The sequence below is a fragment of the Hyperolius riggenbachi genome, chromosome 2 (genome assembly GCF_040937935.1).
Source record: "Hyperolius riggenbachi isolate aHypRig1 chromosome 2, aHypRig1.pri, whole genome shotgun sequence".
NCBI classification, from domain to species: Eukaryota; Metazoa; Chordata; class Amphibia; order Anura; family Hyperoliidae; genus Hyperolius; species Hyperolius riggenbachi.
In genome coordinates this window covers 452445292-452469940 of record NC_090647.1, presented here as the reverse complement: position 1 = coordinate 452469940, position 24649 = coordinate 452445292, and the positions used below count along the sequence as shown (strand labels likewise).

General features: G+C 45.3%; 2 long non-coding RNA genes across 4 annotated transcripts in view; one reads left to right on the top strand and one right to left on the bottom strand.

Annotated features, from left to right (window-relative positions):
* LOC137546974 (uncharacterized) overlaps positions 1-24649 on the top strand; it is a 429594-nt gene that overhangs the window by 179842 nt on the left and 225103 nt on the right. The window lies entirely within an intron of this gene.
* LOC137546971 (uncharacterized) overlaps positions 11406-24649 on the bottom strand; it is a 43550-nt gene continuing 30306 nt past the window's right edge. Inside the window, exons 5-6 of the long non-coding RNA XR_011026409.1 lie at positions 18353-18482; positions 11406-11802 (exon numbers count right to left, since the gene is read on the bottom strand). This is a non-coding gene — a long non-coding RNA (uncharacterized lncRNA). The remainder of the gene's footprint in view (positions 11803-18352; positions 18483-24649) is intronic.

The following is a 24649-nucleotide window of genomic DNA, read 5'->3' as shown; positions in this document are numbered from 1 at the left end:
GTGGTGTCTTGACTGAAGCTGAGACTTTGATCTCTACTGCGCAGTCTATTTGTCGTACAAATCAAGAACGGTATCTCCGCTGCCAGAGTGGTACTCTTCTTGGTATGTGTGATTGCCAGGGGAAGTAGAAGGCGTCGTGTGGGTCCAAGTCAGATATGAGGTTGAGACCACATCTATAGCATATTGGTGGGGTGGGAGGGTTCTCTTAGAAGGGTAGATTTTTTTCCTGGAGTTTGTACTCCTTTCAACTAGTTAGGGCATACCTTTCAACTATTATAGGCTTTTAAAAGGGTGGGGGGTAGGTTCCTTAGAGAAGATTGTGTTTTCCATTGGAAGATTCTTCTCTTGTTCAGTTAGCACGGGGTGGGTTGTGCCAACATATACTAGGTTGGTGGGATGAAGTAGTTCCCTGGGGAGGGTGTCTGTGTGATGTCACTTTTTGCTGTGACTAGGATCTCTGCTGCGCCTTCTGCTTATCACACAAATCAGTAAAACATCCCAGCAGCCAAGCTGCTACTGATGTGTGTGATGCCGGGGAGGTAGGAGACGCAGTTTAGCGCCAAGTCTTACTGAAGTTGACGCCACACATATAGTGAACCGGAGGTGCGGGTAGGGTCCCAGAGAAGATTGATTTCCAGTGGAAGATTCTTCTCATGTTAGGTTAGCACTGGGTGGGAAGCCGACATACAGCATGTTGGTGGGATGAAATTGTTCCCTGGGGAGGGTGTCTTAATCTGGGAGGGGTTTTTTGCTGCTAAATCAGCAGTGTAGGGCCATTCACCTATGCTATTGGTGGTGTCTTGACTGAAGCGGAGACTTTGATCTTTACTGCGCGGTCTATTTGTCGCACCAATCAAGAACGGTATCTCCGCTGCCAGAGTGGTACTCTTCTTGGTATGTGTGATTGTCAGGGGAAGTAGAATGCGTTGTGTGGGTCCAAGTCAGATGTGAGGTTGAGACCACATCTATAGCATATTGGTGGGGTGGGAGGGTTCTCTTAGAAAGGTCGATTTTTTCCTGGAGTTTGTACTCCTTTCAACTAGTTAGGGCATACCTTTCAACTATTATAGGTTTTTAAAAGGGTGGGGGGTAGATTCCTTAGAGAAGATTGTGTTTTCCATTGGAAGATTCTTCTCTTGTTCAGTTAGCACGGGGTGGGTTGTGCCAATATATACTAGGTTGGTGGGATGAAGTAGTTCCCTGGGAAGGGTGTCTGTGTGATGTCACTTTTTGCTGTGACTAGGATCTCTGGTGCGCCTTCTGCTTATCACACAAATCAGTAAAACATCTCAGCAGCCAAGCTGCTACTGATGTGTGTGATGCCGGGGAGGTAGGAGACGCAGTTTAGCGCCAAGTCTAACTGAAGTTGACGCCACACATATAGTGAACCGGAGGTGCGGGTAGGGTCCCAGAGAAGATTGATTTCCAGTGGAAGATTCTTCTCATATTAGGTTAGCACTGGGTGGGAAGCCGACATACATCATGTTGGTGGGATGAAATTGTTCCCTGGGGAGGGTGTCTTAATCTGGGAGGGTTTTTTTTGCTGATAAATCAGCAGTGTAGGGCCATTCACCTATGCTATTGGTGGTGTCTTGACTGAAGCTGAGACTTTGATCTCTACTGCGCAGTCTATTTGTCGCACCAATCAAGAATGGTATCTCTGCTGCCAGAGTGGTACTCTTCTTGGTATGTGTGATTGTCAGGGGAAGTAGAATGCGTTGTGTGGGTCCAAGTCAGATGTGAGGTTGAGACCACATCTATAGCATATTGGTGGGGTGGGAGGGTTCTCTTAGAAAGGTCGATTTTTTCCTGGAGTTTGTACTCCTTTCAACTAGTTAGGGCATACCTTTCAACTATTATAGGTTTTTAAAAGGGTGGGGGGTAGATTCCTTAGAGAAGATTGTGTTTTCCATTGGAAGATTCTTCTCTTGTTCAGTTAGCACGGGGTGGGTTGTGCCAATATATACTAGGTTGGTGGGATGAAGTAGTTCCCTGGGAAGGGTGTCTGTGTGATGTCACTTTTTGCTGTGACTAGGATCTCTGGTGCGCCTTCTGCTTATCACACAAATCAGTAAAACATCTCAGCAGCCAAGCTGCTACTGATGTGTGTGATGCCGGGGAGGTAGGAGACGCAGTTTAGCGCCAAGTCTAACTGAAGTTGACGCCACACATATAGTGAACCGGAGGTGCGGGTAGGGTCCCAGAGAAGATTGATTTCCAGTGGAAGATTCTTCTCATATTAGGTTAGCACTGGGTGGGAAGCCGACATACATCATGTTGGTGGGATGAAATTGTTCCCTGGGGAGGGTGTCTTAATCTGGGAGGGTTTTTTTTGCTTATAAATCAGCAGTGTAGGGCCATTCACCTATGCTATTGGTGGTGTCTTGACTGAAGCTGAGACTTTGATCTCTACTGCGCAGTCTATTTGTCGCACCAATCAAGAACGGTATCTCTGCTGCCAGAGTGGTACTCTTCTTGGTATGTGTGATTGTCAGGAGAAGTAGAAGGCGTCGTGTGGGTCCAAGTCAGATATGAGGTTGAGACCACATCTATAGCATATTGGTGGGGTGGGAGGGTTCTCTGAGAAGGGTAGATTTTTTCCTGGAGTTTGTACTCCTTTCAACTAGTTAGGGCATACCTTTCAACTATTATAGGCTTTTAAAAGGGTGGGGGGTAGATTCCTTAGAGAAGATTGTGTTTTCCATTGGAAGATTCTTCTCTTGTTCAGTTAGCACGGGGTGGGTTGTGCCAACATATACTAGGTTGGTGGGATGAAGTAGTTCCCTGTGGAGGGTGTCTGTGTGATGTCACTTTTTGCTGTGACTAGGATCTCTGCTGCGCCTTCTGCTTATCACACAAATCAGTAAAACATCTCAGCAGCCAAGCTGCTACTGATGTGTGTGATGCCGGGGAGGTAGGAGACGCAGTTTAGCGCCAAGTCTAACTGAAGTTGACGCCACACATATAGTGAACCGGAGGTGCGGGTGGGGTCCCAGAGAAGATTGATTTCCAGTGGAAGATTCTTCTCATGTTAGGTTAGCACTGGGTGGGAAGCCGACATACAGCATGTTGGTGGGATGAAATTGTTCCCTGGGGAGGGTGTCTTAATCTGTGAGGTTTTTTTTGCTGATTAATCATCAGTGTAGGGCCATTCACCTATGCTATTGTTGGTGTCTTGACTGAAGCGGAGACTTTGATCTCTACTGCGCGGTGTATTTGTCGCACAAATCCAGAACGGTATTTTCGCTGCCAGAGTGGTACTCTTCTTGGTATGTGTGATTGTCAGGGGAAGTAGAATGCGTTGTGTGGGTCCAAGTCAGATGTGAGGTTGAGACCACATCTATAGCATATTGGTGGGGTGGGAGGGTTCTCTTAGAAGGCCAGATTTTTTCCTGGAGTTTGTACTCCTTTCAACTAGTTAGGGCATACCTTTCAACTATTATAGGCTTTTAAAAGGGTGGGGGGTAGGTTCCTTAGAGAAGGTTGTGTTTTCCATTGGAAGATTCTTCTCTTGTTCAGTTAGCACGGGGTGGGTTGTGCCAACATATACTAGGTTGGTGGGATGAAGTAGTTCCCTGGGGAGGGTGTCTGTGTGATGTCACTTTTTGCTGTGACTAGGATCTCTGTTGCGCCTTCTGCTTATCACACAAATCAGTAAAACATCTCAGCAGCCAAGCTGCTACTGATGTGTGTGATGCCGGGGAGGTAGGAGACGCAATTTAGCGCCAAGTCTAACTAAAGTTGACGCCACACATATAGTGAACCGGAGGTGCGGGTGGGGTCCCAGAGAAGATTGATTTCCAGTGGAAGATTCTTCTCATGTTAGGTTGGCACTGGGTGGGAAGCCGACATACAGCATGTTGGTGGGATGAAATTGTTCCCTGGGGAAGGTGTCTTAATCTGGGAGGGTTTTTTTTGCTGATAAATCAGCAGTGTAGGGCCATTCACCCATGCTATTGGTGGTGTCTTGACTGAAGCTGAGACTTTGATCTCTACTGCGCAGTCTATTTGTCGCACAAATCAAGAACGGTATCTCCGCTGCCAGAGTGGTACTCTTCTTGGTATGTGTGATTGTCAGGGGAAGTAGAAGGCGTCGTGTGGATCCAAGTCAGATGTGAGGTTGAGACCACATCTATAGCATATTGGTGGGGTGGGAGGGTTCTCTTAGAAGGGTAGATTTTTTTCATGGAGTTTGTACTCCTTTTAACTAGTTAGGGCATACCTTTCAACTATTATAGGCTTTTACAAGGGTGGGGGGTAGGTTCCTTAGAGAAGATTGTGTTTTCCATTGGAAGATTCTTCTCTTGTTCAGTTAGCACGGGGTGGGTTGTGCCAACATATACTAGGTTGGTGGGATGAAGTAGTTCCCTGGGGAAGGTGTCTGTGTGATGTCACTTTTTGCTGTGACTAGGATCTCTGCTGCGCCTTCTGCTTATCACACAAATCAGTAAAACAGCTCAACAGCCAAGCTGCTACTGATGTGTGTGATGCCGGGGAGGTAGGAGACGCAGTTTAGCGCCAAGTCTAACTGAAGTTGACGCCACACATATAGTGAACCGGAGGTGCAGGTGGGGTCCCAGAGAAGATGGATTTCCAGTGGAAGATTCTTCTCATGTTAGGTTAGCACTGGGTGGGAAGCCGACATCCAGCATGTTGGTGGGATGAAATTGTTCCCTGGGGAGGGTGTCTTAATCTGGGAGTTTTTTTTTGCTGATAAATCAGCAGTGTAGGGCCATTCACCTATGCTATTGGTGGTGTCTTGACTGAAGCTGAGACTTTGATCTCTACTGCGCAGTCTATTTGTCGCACAAATCAAGAACGGTATCTCCGCTGCCAGAGTGGTACTCTTCTTGGTATGTGTGATTGTCAGGGGAAGTAAAAGGCGTCGTGTGGGTCCAAGTCAAATGTCAGGTTGAGACCACATCTATAGCATATTGGTGGGGTGGGAGGGTTCTCTTAGAAGGGTAGATTTTTTCCTGGAGTTTGTACTCCTTTCAACTAGTTAGGGCATACCTTTCAACTATTATAGGCTTTTAAATGGGTGGGGGGTAGGTTCCTTAGAGAAGATTGTGTTTTCCATTGGAAGATTCTTCTCTTGTTCAGTTAGCATGGGGTGGGTTGTGCCAACATATACTAGGTTGGTGGGATGAAGTAGTTCCCTGGGGAGGGTGTCTGTGTGATGTCACTTTTTGCTGTGACTAGGATCTCTGCTGCGCCTTCTGCTTATCACGCAAATCAGTAAAACATCTCAGCAGCCAAGCTGCTACTGATGTGTGTGATGCCGGGGAGGTAGGAGACGCAGTTTAGCGCCAAGTCTAACTGAAGTTGACGCCACACATATAGTGAACCAGAGGTGCGGGTGGGGTCCCAGAGAAGATTGATTTCCAGTGGAAGATTCTTCTCATGTTAGGTTAGCACTGGGTGGGAAGCCGACATCCAGCATGTTGGTGGGATGAAATTGTTCCCTGGGGAGGGTGTCTTAATCTGGGAGGGTTTTTTTGCTGATAAATCAGCAGTGTAGGGCCATTCACCTATGCTATTGGTGGTGTCTTGACTGAAGCTGAGACTTTGATCTCTACTGCGCAGTCTATTTGTCGCACAAATCAAGAACGGTATCTCCGCTGCCAGAGTGGTACTCTTCTTGGTATGTGTGATTGTCAGGGGAAGTAGAAGGCGTCGTGTGGGTCCTAGTCAAATGTCAGGTTGAGACCACATCTATAGCATATTGGTGGGGTGGGAGGGTTCTCTTAGAAGATAGATTTTTTCCTTGAGTTTGTACTCCTTTCAACTAGTTAGGGCATACCTTTCAACTATTATAGGCTTTTAAATGGGTGGGGGGTAGGTTCCTTAGAGAAGATTGTGTTTTCCATTGGAAGATTCTTCTCTTGTTCAGTTAGCATGGGGTGGGTTGTGCCAACATATACTAGGTTGGTGGGATGAAGTAGTTCCCTGGGGAGGGTGTCTGTGTGATGTCACTTTTTGCTGTGACTAGGATCTCTGCTGCGCCTTCTGCTTATCACACAAATCAGTAAAACATCTCAGCAGCCAAGCTGCTACTGATGTGTGTGATGCCGGGGAGGTAGGAGACGCAGTTTAGCGCCAAGTCTAACTGAAGTTGACGCCACACATATAGTGAACCGGAGGTGCGGGTGGGGTCCCAGAGAAGATTGATTTCCAGTGGAAGATTCTTCTCATGTTAGGTTAGCACTGGGTGGGAAGCCGACATACAGCATGTTGGTGGGATGAAATTGTTCCCTGGAGAGGGTGTCTCTCTAGCATTTACTTCCTGTGGCCGAAATTTGAATAACTTGGAAGTGTATTGAAAAAATATGCTTCCGTGCATGCGTGCCTCAATACGAAGGTAAAAAAAACAAAACAAACTGTGTTACCATAGACTTACATGACTTCCGGTTTTCGGCACGTCGCTCCGCACATTACCCGACAACAAACGAATGACTGTTGCGTTGAATTGGGCACTTCCAGTGGAACACATCGCACTGCTCTAGGTATAAAATGCCCCATAGATTTTAGCGTAGTGATGGCTCCAGTGTGAAAAGGGCCTGAGGGTTCTTTTATACTTTTGTGCTGTGGTAGCGGTGTGGTTTGGAAGAATCGCACCGCAGTCAAAAAGTCGCACTGCGAGTTATAAGTGCAGTGTGACCAAAAAAATAAGCTGGGTATCGAACTGCAGGTTCTGCATTACTTTTGCCCGGAGCATTGCCACACTATCCCACTGCAGGAAGGTGTGTCATGTCTCATTGACTGTAATGGCCTCTGTGATGAGCTGCAATGGGGGAGAGTACCGTGACTTGACATGGTCAGTGGAAAAGGGGCCTGAACAGAACACCCCATAAAATAACCCGACATAAGCCTGAAAACAATATAAATTACTTACTTCTGTAATGCTGGATTCACTTTAGTCTGTGCATTTTTCTGCATGAGTTTTGTGATAGTGCTACAATTGCTGTAAGGGTCCATTCACACTTGTGCGTTTTGCGGGTGATTTCGGCAAAACGCTCAAACACTAGTGCTTTTGAAAGCTAGTTAATCCCTATGGGCCCATTCTTACTTGGGCGATTTGCACTAATCGGGGCAAATTTCTCAAAATCGCCTAACACAAACGCGTCGCCTGCACCATTTTTAGGCGATTTCCCAGCGATCGCGTTTCAGTGCTATAGAAGCGATCGTGGAAAAATCGCCGCAGTGTTCAGTGATTTTTCTGCTGAAAAATCACTCATGCAAGGCGTTTTGCGCTTTCAAGTGTGAATGGGCCCTTAGTTGTTTTTGTGTTTGTGAAAAACGCATTCAGGTGTAAACTGGCCCATTGATTAACCACTTAGCAACTTCTGCCACGCTTTTCTATGTCCTTGTTTACAAACACCTATAAAAACATGTAAATATTTTGTTCTGTTTTCTATTTTTAGAAAACGGAGTACGTATAGCACCATCTTGTGGCCAAAAAGTAAAACTACTTCCAAATACACCATTATTCACTTACCATAGAAAAAATAAATACATTTTCATTATTTTTGAAACTCCTTCACCCCTAACCCAAAATAAAATATTATCGCCATACTTTGTACTAGGGACACAATTTAAACATTGTAATAACTGGGACAAACGGGCAAATAAAATGTGTCTGTTTTATCTACAATAGCACTTTTTTTTTTTAAACTACAATGGCTGAAAGCTGAGAAATGGTGATTTTTTTCCTTTTTTTCTTCTTCTTCCCTGTCAAATCCATATAAAATAATATAATTCTTAGCATAAAGTACTGCCCAAAGGAAGCCTAGTTTTTCTCGCAAAAAATAATGTATAGATCATTTCAGTGTGATAATTAGTGATAAAGTTATTACCGAATGAATGGGAAGAGCTTTTGAAGGGGAAAAAAAAACTGTGGTAGAGAAGTGGTTAACATTGGTTCTCAGTTTTCTTTTGCTGAAAAATAAATTGTGAATCCAGCCTCATGCCTCTATGATAGAAAAAGGGTGCATTCACACTGCATCTGTTGCGTTGCATAACAATTCTCTTCATATCTCTGCAATGTAATGCATCATGCTATTCAAACTATCAAACCAAATAAAACCTGCCCCCCCCCCCCTTCCCCATAAAAACCCTAAACCTCCCCCTCCAGGATAAAAAAATGTTTCCGTGTCCACATGCACTACCTTATAGCCTCTCCCCTCCCACTCCCTAAAGCCAGCAGAGCGCACGTTACCTGTCATTGGATCTATCAGCACCTCCTCTTTACGCTTCTGTTCAGCAGTGCCGTACAGTGTAATGACTGATATTTATCTTTGCAAAAGAATGTTTCTCCTCCGAATGTCCAGTGTTAACAAGCTGTGTGTTTATAACATTGTGTTACTATACAGGTTAGTCTGAAGTAGGCTTATTAGCTAAAAGTGTATTTTTTATTTACCTTTAAGTTAGCCAATAAATGGTATCATTCTGATTCAAAACTTCTTGCTTTTACTGATGGCTAACACAGTACAACACTCTACTGCTTTTGATGTAAGTATGTAACTTTTTTTTTAGAAGCCCCTCTACACTTGCCTTGCAAGTGTGCATTGCGTTAACCTGTTTTGCCGCAGTGTAACGCAACGACTATGCAAGGCAATGGGCCTAGCACACTTACCGTGTTGCTTCAGAAGTTCCCAATTGGCCACTGACCTGCCGCAAAGTCAAAGCACATTACCATCTGACTTCTACACTAACACAGCGGTGGTGGAATGCCTTTAAGTCCAATGGACGACGCAGACATTTTTAAATTAGTTGGCAGTACGGCGTGCATGCATAGAGCGACCTGAATACGACGGGAAACCCTGTCTAGCAGGGAATACGTCAAGTGGCAAGGGGTGTGTCAGTGCACTCTGCTGCAGGGTCATACGAATGCAGTTTTTTGCGTTGCAGTGCGATGCAATGGGGCGGAGCATCTCACTGCAATGCTATTGCCAGCTGTAAAACTGTCCTTAAAGTTACAGGCGTACTTTAAAATAAAAGACACACTTGTGTGAGTGCAAGGAACTAATCACTATCATTTTAAACCAGAGACTTTAATACTCTTTGGGCCAATTTTATTAAGGCATTTCCAGAGACCTCAGAGCATCTCCATATTATAAGTGATTCAGCAAAACATTTAATGAACTGAATTCATTAAAATACTCTTCAGCAGTCAGGATTTGTCACCCTCACCTGGATCATATCAGATCATAGTCAAGGTTCCTGAGATATACGTAGACTAATGATTATAAAGTTGTGATTACTCGCAGAATGCGCAGCAAAAGGTTTTTTGTTTTGTTTTGTAATAATCTTTGGATAGCCTGGAATTATTTTTTTTAAAAAGGCACTCACTGCGGGTACCTGCATACGACTGCAATCGCTCAACTACTAATTTACTTGCCTTTCAGCAGCCACTACTATAGTTCAGTATGATCCAGGAAAAGGCTACAATCGACCACCTTATAGCAGACATTTGTAAGGAGCAGTTCACACCAACGTTTACTGCCAGCCACGGCACCTGTTGTTAAAGTCCTGCCCAAAGGTGAAAGGGCGGTGCCTCTACTGGCAGCCGTGTTCTGATCCCAAATTTTCATTTCTGACGACCCAGAAAGCAACATGCTCTTTCCAGGGTCTCTGTGTCCTCCTGTATGAAGTGCCAGATTTCTGGTAAGAGCACAAAGGTCCAGGCCTTGGGTGGCTGCAGGCCAATGGGGCACCAGGACATGAAAGAGGGGTTGCTGCTTATGAAAGGAGAGGCTGAAAATGGGGAGCAATGCATTAAAAAAGAAAACTGATGGTCAAGGGAGCTGTTCCTGAAATAAAGGGGTTGCTGTACATGGATGATACACATGGAAGAGGGGCTGCACACAGAATGGGAGGGCAGCACAAGAAAGGGGAGTTGCATACTTGGTCTAGGGGCATAAAAAGTATAAATCTGGCCAGGCCTGCGGGGATGAAAAATGCCGTAAGATGACAAATGCTTTTCTGCATGCATGCAGAGGCCGTGTGAATCGGCTCGAAGAACTCCAGGTTTGCTGAACCATTTGTGACGTACCCTCTAGAGGTGCTTCAAGATCTCTGGAGACATCTTAGTAAATGAGCCCTTTGAGGCATTGACCAAGAACAAGGTGAATAATCTTGATTCTACTCAATGCATACAAGTTTCAGGTGTGTGTCCTAAACACTACTGAAGGCAAACAGTCAGCCTGGCAGCCAGGAATCTGGCATATCGTAGAGAACAGATTCCATACTTTTCTCACTTAGGCCTGGGGCCCACTCCAGATCGCTAATCATTGTAGCAAATGCTAAGTGTTTGTTTTTCTAGGGTTTGCTACAGTGATTTCCAGTGTGATTTGTGTGACGATAGGAAGCACTGTACAATCTACTGATGGCGATTGTACAGTGCTTCCAATGTGCATTCATTTTTCTTTTGTATGCTGCTAAATAAAGTTTAAACTACTTGCTGGATCTCCCAATATTCATTTCTGCTGGCTTCAAGGCCCTAGCCCCACCCCCTAGCACAAGAGATCATATGAGCTCCTCGATCTCCAAATAGAGATGCACCAATAGAAATGTGTATCGAGAGATGGAACAAGTACTTTAAATTTCATTTACACAAGAAAATGGCCCAACAAAGTCGCTGCTAAATTGCTTTTCCAAAGCAATTCAGGCCCTCGGGTTTCCTTACAAGCCATAGTTCAGGTACCAATGTTGTTCTTAGACCTGTATATGTACAGCTGAGCACAGTGCATGAGGCAATTCTTTGCTGCTGTATACCTGCACCATGTGTCAAACACAGGCATGCATGTGGTTACAAATGCTGCTACCGGACTGCATTCAATGGAAGCCAGAAGTCAATGGGCGTTAAGCGTTGTGTTCAGCCATCTTTGGGTGTGTCCATCTAACATTTTGGGGGGGTCGTGAGGCGAGTCACAAGGACGTTTCCCAAAACATTTCATGCTGAAAACAATTGGAAATCAGCCTGAGGTTTATGGTGGCCAGCGGATCTCTCTTCGATCAGAGAGAGATCTGTCTTTCGGGCGCCAGATGTATGGGAAGCTTTACATTAATTTTAATTATACCACCATACTACCCCCACGGCTTCCAAGATCTTCCAAACAGACAGAATTTTGACTGTCAATCACCTTCAGTACGCCAAAAAGAAAACTATTGGATGACTAACTTAATGGTGACTCCCAAGTATGAGGCTTCAAGTGCACCTGTTTTGTGGATTCATGCTAAAATGACAACTCCTACAGCAATCCATCAATTGTGTATATTCCTTATTACTTGTGTTGGTGTGTCATAACAGCAACACAACTGAAGTCTCAAAAGGTGTGTAAATCACAGATCAAAGTTTATTTCTTTGTTGAATGTTGTTGTAAAAAAGACTGTAATCTACAGTATATAATACTCTGGCAACAGTTTAGTGAGTTGAACAGACAACATAAAACTCAACAACTGAATGGACAATCATCAAATACAGACATGGAAAACTAGAACAATTTTTAACACTGGGTATATAAAGCAAGAATAGGGAAATAAAACACTGGCTCACAGAGCTCACAATTGCATTTACAGAGCGCAGGCACTTTGTGACTCTTGAGATTATGTTGGCGATGTCCCAGAGCTCCTTACTAAGGCCACCATAGGAAGTCCAGATGGATGATGTCTGGCTTTTCTAGTAGAAGGTATCTCCAATCTCCCCTCTCGTGACTGCTTGCACGGCCTGCTCTGGTATCAGTGATGGATCAGTCAGAATGGACGTAGAGGTGCTAAGCTGGCATAAAGCACTTAATACCGCTGAAATAATACAAAAAAGGTATCAGTAGTTATTCAAGAAGAGTACTAAATGTAATACCATTCTACATGAACTATATAGTGTAAATACAAAAACACCCCTAAAGGATTGCTTTGTGATTTACTCAATAGTGTAGGTTTTTACATTATTTCCTTTGCATCATTGGGTCCACAACCTGTTAACATTGCTGCAATCAATTACATCTTTGAAGACAATATAACTATATGATTTGGCACTGTTCACTAGTCTGTAGGACTCGGCTGACACTTTTGACCGATGTAAAGGTAAACTCTTGAAGGTCTGGCCAATTGCTTTTGTCTCCTCCTCACCTAATGTCTTACAATGCTTGCAATGGCAGGGTTCTCCCTTAGTGTTTCCTATTTCTGTTGTACTTTATTAAATTAACATGTACCAGCATTGCTGATATTTGAAACCATACATAAACTGTGTATATATTTTGTACTTGTGTTACTGGATATCCTCATTGTACTGTTGAACTAGCTGTGTATTTATGCTCCCTACTATTGTCTGTTTTGTACTAAGTACAGTACTATGAAAGATGCTGGCTGTAACGATCGGTGTCAGCACACACAGAGAATCTGATTATTGGCGATCTGCAGTATCGCCAAGAATGCAGATATATACCCGATTATTGGCGATCTGCAGAATCACCGATAATACGGATATATTGCTAACCTCTGGACACCCAGCAAAAGAAACACAGGTAATCAGGCAGAGGTCGGCAACAAGGATCAGATAGGCAGAGGTACAATAGCGGAGAGAGAGAGAGTAGTCAAGGATAGCCGGAGTCAAAACACAGATATAATATCAAATATAATCCTAACTAAGGTGCGAAATCCTTAGTATCAACACCAGGGCACTGAGCTAAGGTCTGAGCGCTAACACAGAAGTGCATTCACGACAGCAGACAACTTGCTACTGACTAGCAAGTCCTACTTGTAGCAAATGAGCTGCCCTGCGCCGCCCCAGAGCCCCAGCCAATCTCCAGTGGAGATGGAGTCAGCTGACTAGCCTGGTCAGCTGACTCCCCGTCTCGAGGCATAAAGATCCTGCCTCCTTGCGTGCGCGTTATGCGACGGGTGAGTGCCGGCGACAGGGACACCACAGACGGCAACTGCACGGCGGAGTCCGCCGAGCATACGGACTCCGCCGACCGCACAGCCCCGCTCGGCGACACGCCGGCGGTGAGAGTCCGGGAAGCGGAGCCCGCTGTCTCATGCCTGCTGGCAGCGGGTCTGCTATCCCTCACATTGACGCTATATAAATAAATAATAATAATAAAGTCTGTATTACAGATCTTTTTCCTCTTTCTACACAAGTAACAGTTACACTCTACCTGGTGGAGACACATTCAAAGGCATTGTTGAAATACTGTAGAATTTATAGGCCATATTCACAAAAGTTCAGTAAAGTTGCCGTGGGCACAGAATGCACAGTATTTTTTTCTGTCGCTTACGCTGACAAGGCAGAGTGCGTCGCGCAGTCCACATCACCTGGGTTACGTAGGCTGTTTGAGTAATGCACGCTATCAGCGCCACATAATACGTTGGTGCTTTATAAATCAATAATATTTACAATAATAATATGCAAGTATTATAATGTGCATTACCCTAGCAATGCTGGCATTACCTAGTTAACACGGGTCATGCTGAACTTCACCATATGAACACCTAACAATTTTAGTGATATCTCAAGCCACACATCAGCTGTATGTATTTGTACTTGTACTACAGGATGTCATGACTGTACAGTGTCTTTAAATTCTCATCTATATATGTTCCCCGATTTTTGTGTTGTACTTTGTACAATGCTACGGAAGATGTTGGTGCTTTATAAATAAAAACAATAATATTAATGCATATCAACATACGTATGGTAAAATTGCTGTATGATCTCTGTGTGCCCCCCAGAAGTTTGAGGGTATGTGAAATGTTTGAGGACCCCTGGATTAGGTTATAGTTAGGTTCAACATTATCGGTAAATTTATCGATAATGTAATACCACAATTAAATTGTTATTTACCGTTTTTGTTATCATTGTTGATATTTAACGTTGCGCTTAAATTAGCTCGCATTTTTTTCAAATTTATGCTTAGCACATTACGTAAGGGACATAACAGTACTTTGTCCCTTTCCACATAATTTTCACACCAAAGAAATTGATCAACTGGTGGGAGGATGTGCAAAAAAAAAAAAAAAAGATTAAAAAGGATACCACAAAAAATAGAACAGAGCGGCTGGGCACATCCAGTAAAAAATGCCACTTTATTAGAAATCACTTAAAAAGTTCCACAATACTACAGCAACAGACCGCTGGGAGAGAGAGCAGGACAAGCATGTAGGAAGTCGACAGCTGTTTCGCACTCTCACAAGGAGTTCTTCATCAGGACAAACGAGCCCCCCAAAAAGACAGTGGGTAGGTTTTGATGATGTGGTGAGCTCCGCCACTTTTAGCGCTATGAGCCCGATTGGCCTGCATACTGACAGCCTATTGGCTGGTCGGGTCAGTGACAACTTCCGGTTTCCAGCTCTTGAAACGCATCGGTGTCCTGGAAGTGCCGGCACGGTGGTTCTGGACGTGCTGCAATGTCGTCCTGCCTTATCTTTCATGCTTAATGAGCGAGTACACTATTTAAAGGGTATGTTTGGGGGGGGCTCGTTTGTCCTGATGAAGCACTCCTTGTGAGAGTGCGAAACAGCTGTCGACTTCCTACATGCTTGTCCCGCTCTCTCTCCCAGCGGTCTGTTGCTGTAGTATTGTGGAACTTTATAAGCGATTTCTAGTAAAGTGGCATTTTTTACTGGATGTGCCCAGCCACTCTCTTCTATTTCTTGAGGTATGTTGGAACTTGCAAGGGCTTAGAGCACTCCAGAGAGCCGTGTCTACTGTCCCTGTGCACCATCCTCCTACTTGGATTAAAAAGGATAGGTGTTTTTTTTCTCATTACCTCTCCTGAAAAAGCCAATTGTATAGCAGTATAACACATTTTGATTGCACAATAGTAGACAATGCGTTACGCAGGTGCTTTCCTGCTTTATGAGAGGCACCTGTTCCATGTCCCCACAGCCACCAGGCACAATCTTTATTGACGGAAGCAGGAAAGCACCTTCTTGTCTACTATTGTGCAACAAAAATTTCTTCCTATACGATTGGCTTTTTCATCAGGAGAGGTAAGCCAACCACCTATTCTTATTAATCCGTTTTTATAACGCCTCCTCCCACCAGTTGTTACTGTTTACACCTTTATTGAAAGGTTGTAATTGTAGTTTTCTCCCAGTGGGGACTGGAGTTGTATGTTTACTGGTAATCTCCCTCCATCAAGGAGTCTACATCCCAGAGAGCAACCACTGAGGGGCAGTTACCACAACCAAGCAGGAACGGGATTCTCCTGTAGGATACATTAGTGGTTGCATCTGAGAGCAACCCAAAAAGTGTGAGCAACTTTTTATAAGGTGTTACATAACAGTTCACACCATTGGCTCCTGGTCTGTGTTTTTCCTGCTTCCTGGATATCCTGGTTTACCCACTAAGCTGATTTATGTATGATGGCTGTTTTAACAATACTATGAAAATGAAAGGCCAGCAATATACAAAGTGTAACCCCAGATATCATGCATGGGCAGCACAGTGGAGAAATGGTCAGCAAAGTGATTAGCATTCTCCCCCTGTAGCACTAGAATCTCAGGTTTCAGTCCAGGGCACTGTCTGCATGGAATGTGTGTTTCCAGTGGCATAGCAATGGGGGTGCAGAGGTTGCAACCGCATTGGGGCCCTTGGGCTAGAGGGGCCCTCCCTCAACTGCAGTATTAGCTCTTTATTGGTCCTGTGCTCATAATAATCACTTCTATAGATACTTTGGATAGTGGGAATCATTAAAGAGAATCTGTATTGTTAAAATCGCACAAAAGTAAACCTACCAGTGCGTTAGGGGACATCTCCTATTCCCCTCTGTCACAATTTCGCCGCTCCTCGCCGCATTAAAAGTGGTTAAAAACAGTTTTAAAAAGTTGGTTAATAAACAAACAAAATGGCCACCAAAACAGGAAGTAGGTTGATGTACAGTATGTCCACACATAGAAAATACATCCATACACAAGCAGGCTGTATACAGCCTTCCTTTTGAATCTCGAGAGATAATTTGTGTGTTTCTTTCCCCCCTGTTCTCATGCACTGAAGTTTCAGGCTGCTCGTTTCTTTCTGCAAACAGCTTTGCCCTTGTCTGTAATTCTTCAGTATGTGAAAGCCCAGCCAGCTCAGAGGATGATTTATCCAGCTTGTAAAAGATAAGAGAGCAGAGAGAAGCTGCCCTAATCTAAATAATACACAGGCAGTGTGCATAGAGGGGCCTGGGAGGGGGAGTTCATAGCAGAACCACAACACTGAAGAACTTGGCAGCCTTCCAGACACAGGCTGACAAGTCTGACAGGGGAAAGATACATTAATTTATTACAGAGACTGTGATAGTAGAAAGTGCTGCAGTAAGCCAGAACAGATTAGAATAGCTTTTGGAACTTGTAGGATGATAAAAAAAACAGGATGCAATTTTTGTTACGGAGTCTCTTTAAGAAACTGTTCTCCACTCCCTTCTTGTACCTCAAATACTGTAGTTGCCAGTGGCAGGTTTTGGTGCGTGTATCAATTGTTATGTATAGAGTGCTTGGGGGGCCACAATGTAGAACTTTGCATTGCGGCCCACAGCTCCTTAGCTACGCCACTGTGCGTTTCCTCTCTGTGTTTGCAGGGATTTACACTAGTCACAGCCCAAAAATCAAACTGGTAGGTAATCGTTTTTCACCAAAAATTGGGCCTAGAATGTGGCAACATAACTTAGATCATGAGTCAGCTAGTGATATGAACTGATAAGTGTACTCAATAAATGTTGTTGTGGGAATTTCAGAACAAAAACAATAACAGTCAGCAAATGCAGTCCAATACACTAGATCACTTCAAGGGGCTCAACACCTGGTCATGAAGTGAGTAGACCCTATAGTACAAGATAAAGTTTGTGGCACTATACGCCACTGTATATAAACGAAAAGCTTTTTTAAATGGTCTAAAATTATCATAATACCTGGATGTAACAGTAAAGCACAGGAGGGTGTCTGTGCTGATTCCCTCCCCCCCCCCCCCCCCCCACACACACACTTGATGGGGTGTAGCCAGCCCTGGCCAGCTTTAGATACAATAAATTCCAAGTTTGTCCAGATACGCGTTAATCGAACATACAAAGTGGGGTGTATCAAAGAGAGACAGGTGGTCGGAATATTTGCTTGTGATTTGCAAATAACTGTATCAAAATAACTGATGGCACAGAGAGTCTCTTATATGCCACCGAACACATGCAGTCTGCAAGCAACGGCCCTGCCAGATAGTCATTTTAGACCATTTGAATAAACGCTTAGATTTTATACAGTGGCATATAGTGCCACAGACTTCTCTTGTACTACATGGTCCAGTCATCTCATTCATGACCACGTGTTGAATTGTACTGCTCCCTGTACAAACTGTCGGCTGTGTTGCACCACTTGAAGGAACTTCAGCATCGGGGACTCCCTTACTTGTTCTAGTTTCACATGCAACAGTTTTCAATGACTATTTCAGGGGGTGAAATGTTGCATAACGTGCATTGCTGTTTTAATATATTGTTAATGAAAGCGTTAAATGGTGCATGCCTTAACATGTGTATTACTATGTGCTGCACATATTCAGTACCTTACTGACTTTTATGTTCAATACTTCAGTAGTTGCACTGTAAACTGCTTCTCAATGCATTAAATTACACGTACTGATGTTCTCTCCCATCTACTTATCATGGTGTGTCTGTGTCCAAGAGTAAGGCCTGGTTCACATTAGCGTTCGCTGTCCGGATTCGCCTGATCAGATCCGGACCGTATACTGTACAAACGGAACGTACGTTCCGCATAGCAAAGCAAAGTCTATGCGGACGTTCACATGCGTACGTTCCGTACAGAACGGAGCTGGATCGGATCCGGACACTTTTCCAACATGCGCTATTTTTCGGGTCCGGATCATCCGGCCAACGCACCCGGACCGGATCCTGACTGCACCATCTGGTAATGGAAACCAATGGGGAACGGAAAGCACAGAACACACTGGATACAAACACCTGACGTTCTACCCCACTTCCTATGCGTATTCTAGCGGCCATTTCGGATGGGGACACATGGGCCCAGCATTCCTGGAGTGGAGCAGCAGTGACTAACGTGCTGGAGCTGTTTGGCAGTATGTTGGAGGTGGAGCCTACACAGCGGAGGACCTGATTTTACAGGTGCACCTTCTGCTGACCCCAACAATTTTAATAGTTTTATCGCTATTTTTACAACATGGATCCGGATGGCAGCCTGATGCATTCCTGATGCAAACGGACCGGATCCGGATCGGAGCCGTACGGTTCCGACCTGGATCCGGTCCTGATCCGATCCATTTGCATGCCAAAACGAAAGTGTGAATGGGGTCTAACACTGCACCAACATACATGCTTTGGTAACCCATTCTTCACCATATACTCACTTGGTCTCAGTGCAGGTAGGGAGCAATGCTGGTCCAGCCATTCCAGAGAGGTTTCTCTAAGATCTGTCATACTTGTTGTGGACACCATACGATTAAATGAGTTGAACAAAGGACGGATAAGGAGGCTGAACTATTGCTATGTTAAGGGAAAAGTACTTACAAATATTTTCATTTTTATAAGTTTATTTTCAATAAACCACCAATGAATGTCCTAATATCATAGATATGGTCTGTAAGTCAGAAATGATTGTGATCACTGTCAGTCAGTATATTGTGCACCATGTCAGTCAGTATGCTGTGCATCATGTCAGTCAGCACAGGTGTTGTTTTATTGGTCTTGCATCACACTAGGTTGTATACTGAACCCGGGTTCTCCCCCTGTTGGGCTCAATATTGAGCCTACTGTGGAAACACCTCTCAACGGGTAACAGTAATCCCCGCCACCAGAAATTCGTGCCTCCATGTGCAAGAAAAAAAGATCAGCAATCTTCCACTTCAGCAAAACAACACATGAGCACCGATGATGTGGCCATTTAATCCACTTGTCATAAAAGATACAGTGGGTTGCAAAAGTATTCAGCCCCCTTGAAGTTTTCCACATTTTGTCATATTACTGCCACAAACATGAATCAATTTTATTGGAATTACACATGAAAGACCAACACAAAGTGGTGTATACATAAGAAGTGGAACGAAAATCATACATGATTCCAAACATTTTTTACAAATAAATAACTGCAAAGTGGTGTGTGCATAATTATTCGGCCCCCTTTGGTCTAAATGCAGTCAGTTGCCTATAGACATTGCCTGGTGAGTGCTAATGACTAAATAGAGTGCGCCTGTGTGTAATCTAATGTCAGTACAAATACAGCTGCTCTGTGAGGGCCTCAGAGGTTGTCTAAGAGAATATTGGGAGCAAAAACACTGTGAAGTCCAAAGAACACACAAGACAGGTCAGGGATCAAGTTATTGAGAAATTTAAAGCAGGCTTAGGCTACAAAAAGATTTCCAAAGCCTTGAACATCCCACGGAGCACTGTTCAAGCGATCATTCAGAAATGGAAGGAGTATTGCACAACTGTAAACCTACCAAGACAAGGCCATCCACCTAAACTCACAGGCCGAACAGAGCGCTGATCAGAAATGCAGTCAAGAGGCCCATGGTGACTCTGGATGAGCTGCAGAGATCTACAGCTCAGGTGGGAGACTCTGTCCATAGGACAACTATTAGTCATGCACTGTACAAAGTTGGCCTTTATGGAAGAGTGGCAAGAAAAAAGGCATTGTTAACAGAAAGCATAACAAGTCCCATTTGCAGTTTGCCACAAGCCATGTGGGGGACACAGCAACCATGTGGAAGAAGGTGCTCTGGTCAGATGAGACCAAAATTGAACTTTTTGGCCAAAATGCAAAAGGCTATGTGTGGCGGAAAACTAACACTGAACATCACTCTGAACACACCATCCCCACTGTCAAATATGGTGGTGGCAGCATCATGCTCGGGGGTGCATCTCTTCAGCAGGGACAGGGAAGCTGGTCAGAGTTGATGGGAAGATGGATGGAGCCAAATACAGGGCAATCTTGGAAGAAAACCTCTTGGAGTCTGCAAAGGACTTGAGACTGGGGCGGAGGTTCACCTTCCAGCAGGACATTGGCCTCAATTCACTAAGCTTAACTCCTGTGTTTAACCACTTCGCATCCAGACCTTGTTTTCCCCTTATTGACCAGAGCAGTTTTGACGCTTTAGCGGTGTCCCTTTTTAATCAGCCATAACTTTATCCCTACTCACGACACCTAAATGATCTAGGTATAGAATAGATAGATAGATGTATCCCCAGGATTGCTGCCCCTCATGTGTCCATATGTGTCCCCAGGAATAGTGGTCCCCCATTATAGCCAGATGCGCCCTCAGGATTAGCGGGTGCACCCTGGATTAGGGCCCCCCACCATTATAGCCAGATCTGCCCCCAGTATAAAATTATACACAAATTAAAATTGTACCCCCTCTTATTTTATTGTCCCCCCCCCCCCAGCTGCACATTTTACCCCTCACCCCCCACCAGGGGTCCACGCACCCCCATAGGAGCCAGCCAGATCCCCCACCCCCCACCTAGGCAACCCCTCGGTGGCCAGATCTGTTAAAAAAAAGGATTAGAAAGCAGCCTGACTCACCTTATCTCGTTCCAGCGACCAGCCTGCAGCCCAAGCCTCCGATCGCCGCTCTGCACGCAGCCCTGTGATGCCGGTTACCGGGTCCCGGCTTGATGACGTCATCAAGCCGGGACCCGGTAACCGGCATCACAGGGCTGCGTGCAGAGCGGCGATCGGAGGCTTGGGCTGCAGGCTGGTCGCTGGAACAGGAAAAGGTGAGTCGGGCTGCTTTCTGATCCTTTTCTTTTAGCAGATCCGACCACGGAGGGGAGAGATGAATGATCACGCTGTTTGCTACAGCGGGGATCGTTCATCCGCGGGGGGGTTACTAATTGGCTACAAGGGAACATTTTCCCTTACACCAATTAGTATTGCAGCTGTTAGTGCCGGGAGGTGCACTCTGAAGCGCACCTGTTCCTGCACAACAGGGCTGCAAGCAGGTCAGTATATCTACGTCGCTGTGGCTTGGAGAGAGCCACAGCTGACGTAGATATACTGTATTGAAGGACAAAGTGGTTAATAACTCTTCTGAGCTGTTTTACAGTTATCGCCATGGTGATATAATTGTGATAACTGTAAAACAGCTCAGAAGAGTTATTAAAGACAGGAGTTAAGCTTAGTGAATTGAGGCCAATGACCCTAAACATAAAGCCAGGGCAACAATGGAATGGTTTAAAACAAAACATATCTATGTGTTAGAATGGCCCAGTCAAAGTCCAGATCTAAATCCAATTGAGAATCTGTGACAAGATCTGAAAACTGCTGTTCACAAACGCTGTCAATCTAATCTGACTGAGCTGGAGCTGTTTTGCAAAGAAGAATGGGCAAGGATTTCAGTCTCTAGATGTGCAAAGCTGGTAGAGACATACCCTAAAAGACTGGCAGCTGTAATTGCAGCAAAAGGTGGTTCTACAAAGTATTGACTCAGGGGGCTGAATAATTACACACACTCCACTTTGCAGTTATGTATTTGTAAAAAATGTTTGGAATCATGTATGATTTTCGTTCCACTTCTCACATGTACACCACTTTGTATTGGTCTTTCATGTGAAATTCCAATAAAATTGATGCATGTTTGTGGCAGTAATGTGACAAAATGTGGAAAACTTCAAGGGGGCCGAATACTTTTGCAACTCACTGTATGTAGACAGCAATACAGTTCACATGAAGGAAATGCGATACTTCACCAGTCTGATGACCCACACACAGTTAGCTCACGGATGATCCAACAATTGTTTCACACCTCACTGGTGCTTGTTCACGGATGCTGTGGCTTACATGGCGGCTATGTGAAAACACGCCACAGTATGTTCAAGCAGTGTATAAGTACACGCCTCTGTTCAGCCTTCTCCCCTCATTGGTCCAGTTGCAGGAAGTGCCGCCCTTCCTCTCTGCTGACGGGCTGCGCTGCCTCAGCGCGCACTGACGTCACCACGGAGAGCGACTGGAACCAACAAGCCCTAAAGCGAAGAGACCTTACCAAGGTAACGGGCAGAAACTGCCCGATTGGTGTGTGCCACGCAATCCCCCACGAAATTTGCAGCAGGATACAATAGTGCACGTCATCCATAGGGGCTAGAACTCCTCCCTGACCTGGAACAAGGGTTGACAGGCCAAACACAACATACTCAAGGGAATTAAAGGGGTAGCATCTAAATTGCATATAAATACTTAAGTACTAAAGTTGGAATATAAAAGCAAGGGCAATGAAAAAAAAAGATCAAACCTACAAATTTACAGTGACTTTAAGGGTTACCCCTACCCACCCCCACCCACAAGCCAATTCCCACACACCTATTTCTCCAAGAATACACATAACTCATTCCTATCATTGAACCCAAGCTGTAGCTTCAGTTCTCAAGATTCAATAGGATTCCCTTTGAGACAAAATTTTGTCCCGATCACCTCCCCTCCTGGGGACTCCCACGGCGATCAAACCCACTATTCTCAGGTGGGATGGATCGCCGTGGTGGTTGTCCAAAAAGTGCTGAACCAATTTGGGAACACCTCCCTCACCCTTACTGATTGCTCTTACATGTTCCACCAAACGTTCCCTCATTGGACGTGTGGTTTACCCTATGTAAAAATACGCACAAAGACACAGGAGAGCATAGACTACAAACTCGGTCCTACATGTGATGAAACTCTTAATTTGGAAATGGACTGATCCCAACCTTATATTGTTGGTTTTTAGCACATGACTGCATGTGGGACAATGCCCACATTGAAAATTTGCACTAGGTCTGCGACCATCAAGCCATGTATGAGACCAGGGCCGAGCCTGGGCGGGTGCAAGGCACCCAGGCACCCGTCTCTGAGAGGCGCCGCCCGGCCGTTGCTCTCCCTCTGTGGCCGCCGCTCTCTCCCTCCCTCTAGCCGCCGATCAAGCGGCGACCAGTAGTGCAGGCGCTAGGACCTAGCCTGCCGCAATGGTATGTGGAAGTGACATCACTTCCGCATATAAAGCGGGTGCGTCCGGCGCCCTCTTACTGGTCGGGTCGCCCGCTGATCGAGGTCTGACGCTGCTGCAAGGTGAGGGGGGAGCCGGCTAGCTAGGGGGGGTCCCACTCACTCACTCACTAAACGGGGTCTCTATACCCCTGGCTCCATATACTGGGCACATATACCCCCTGGCTCCATATACTGGGCACATATACCCCTGGCTCCATATACTGGGCACATATACCCCCTGGCTCCATATACTGGGCACATATACCCCTGGCTCCATATACTGGGCACATATACCCCCTGGCTCCATATACTGGGCACATATACCCCCTGGCTCCACATACTAGGCACACTGGCTGTTTGTCATTATGTGCATTTACTGGTGAAAAGCGTCTCTTGTTAAGTGCATTTACTGGTGAAAAGCTGTCTCTTGTTAAGTGCATTTACTGGTGAAAAGCTGTCTCTTGTTATGTGCATTTACTGGTGAAAAGCTGTCTCTTGTTATGTGCATTTACTGGTGAAAAGCTGTCATTATATGCATTTACTGGTGAAACGCTGTCTCTTATGTGCATTTAGTGGGGAAATTTTGTCAGTAAAAATCTTTTGTCAGTAAATTTTTAGGTATTTGTCTGTAAAAAATAACGTGAAAGGTTGGCAACACTGGCAGGCTGCGCGGCACAACGGGAAAGATACAGGCAGCCCACCTCACGCTTGGGCTTGGCTGGGGGAGGAGCCAACGACAGCGAGCAAGAGTAGGGTGGCCGCATGCAGCCATAAATACGCAGTGTGTGACTGCTTCGCACTAGCAGAGCATCTCAGCCTGGGTCAGTCCAGAGACTAGCAGGCTCGCAGGCAGCCAAAGCCAGCCAGGAGCAAGCCCATGGAAGAGGGGTAGGAATGGGGTATCACATGCATGCGTAAAGAGGTGGAAAGTGTGAGTGTGATTAGGCAGGACATGGGTGTGGTTATGTGGTTGGGCGTGGTTAATTTAACCTCTCCCATAGGCGCCAGCGAAAATCTTGCACCCAGGTGCCAGGCACCCCAGGCTCACCCCTGTATGAGACTGTTGCCTCACAAATTCACTTTGTGTTAGCATGGAGCCCAGGGTATTACTGTGAGAATCCGCTCAGCTGCCTGCACAGGCAGGCAGCCTTTTGACCATTGTTTAGGTTTGCATGCTGCAGGACTCTGGAACAGAGACCTGTCTTTCCATTGCAAGTTCTGGTCTGTTCTCTTGCTGGGGAATTTGCATACATTCGTTATGCAAATCCCCTACCTGCCTTCTTTGATGACTGGCACTATAAGAGCTTTATGTTTCCCAGAAGGCTTTGCTGGTCATTTCCCTTCCATGGTCTGTTCCTGAAGGACACTGCTGGAGTGTCAGCCGTTGCTATCTAGTATAGTTAATTCCTGGGGGTTGCTTTAGGCTCCCCTTCTAGCCCAGTCAGGTTGTATTATCTGTTTGTTTGTTCTTTTGCTATTGTCCTGTCCCAACGGTGGTCGACAGGAAATGGTTCTGATCTCTGTTCTTGGAGTATAGCTGGTGCAGCGGTTGCTACCAGCTATCTCTTCTGATCTGTCTCTTTGGATCGCGCTAGCGCTGTGGATCCTTCTGTTCTGTCTCCTGGGATCGCGCTAGCCACTTTCCGCTAGTGCTGTGGATCCTTCTGTTCTGCTACTCTGTACCTGGATCGCGCTA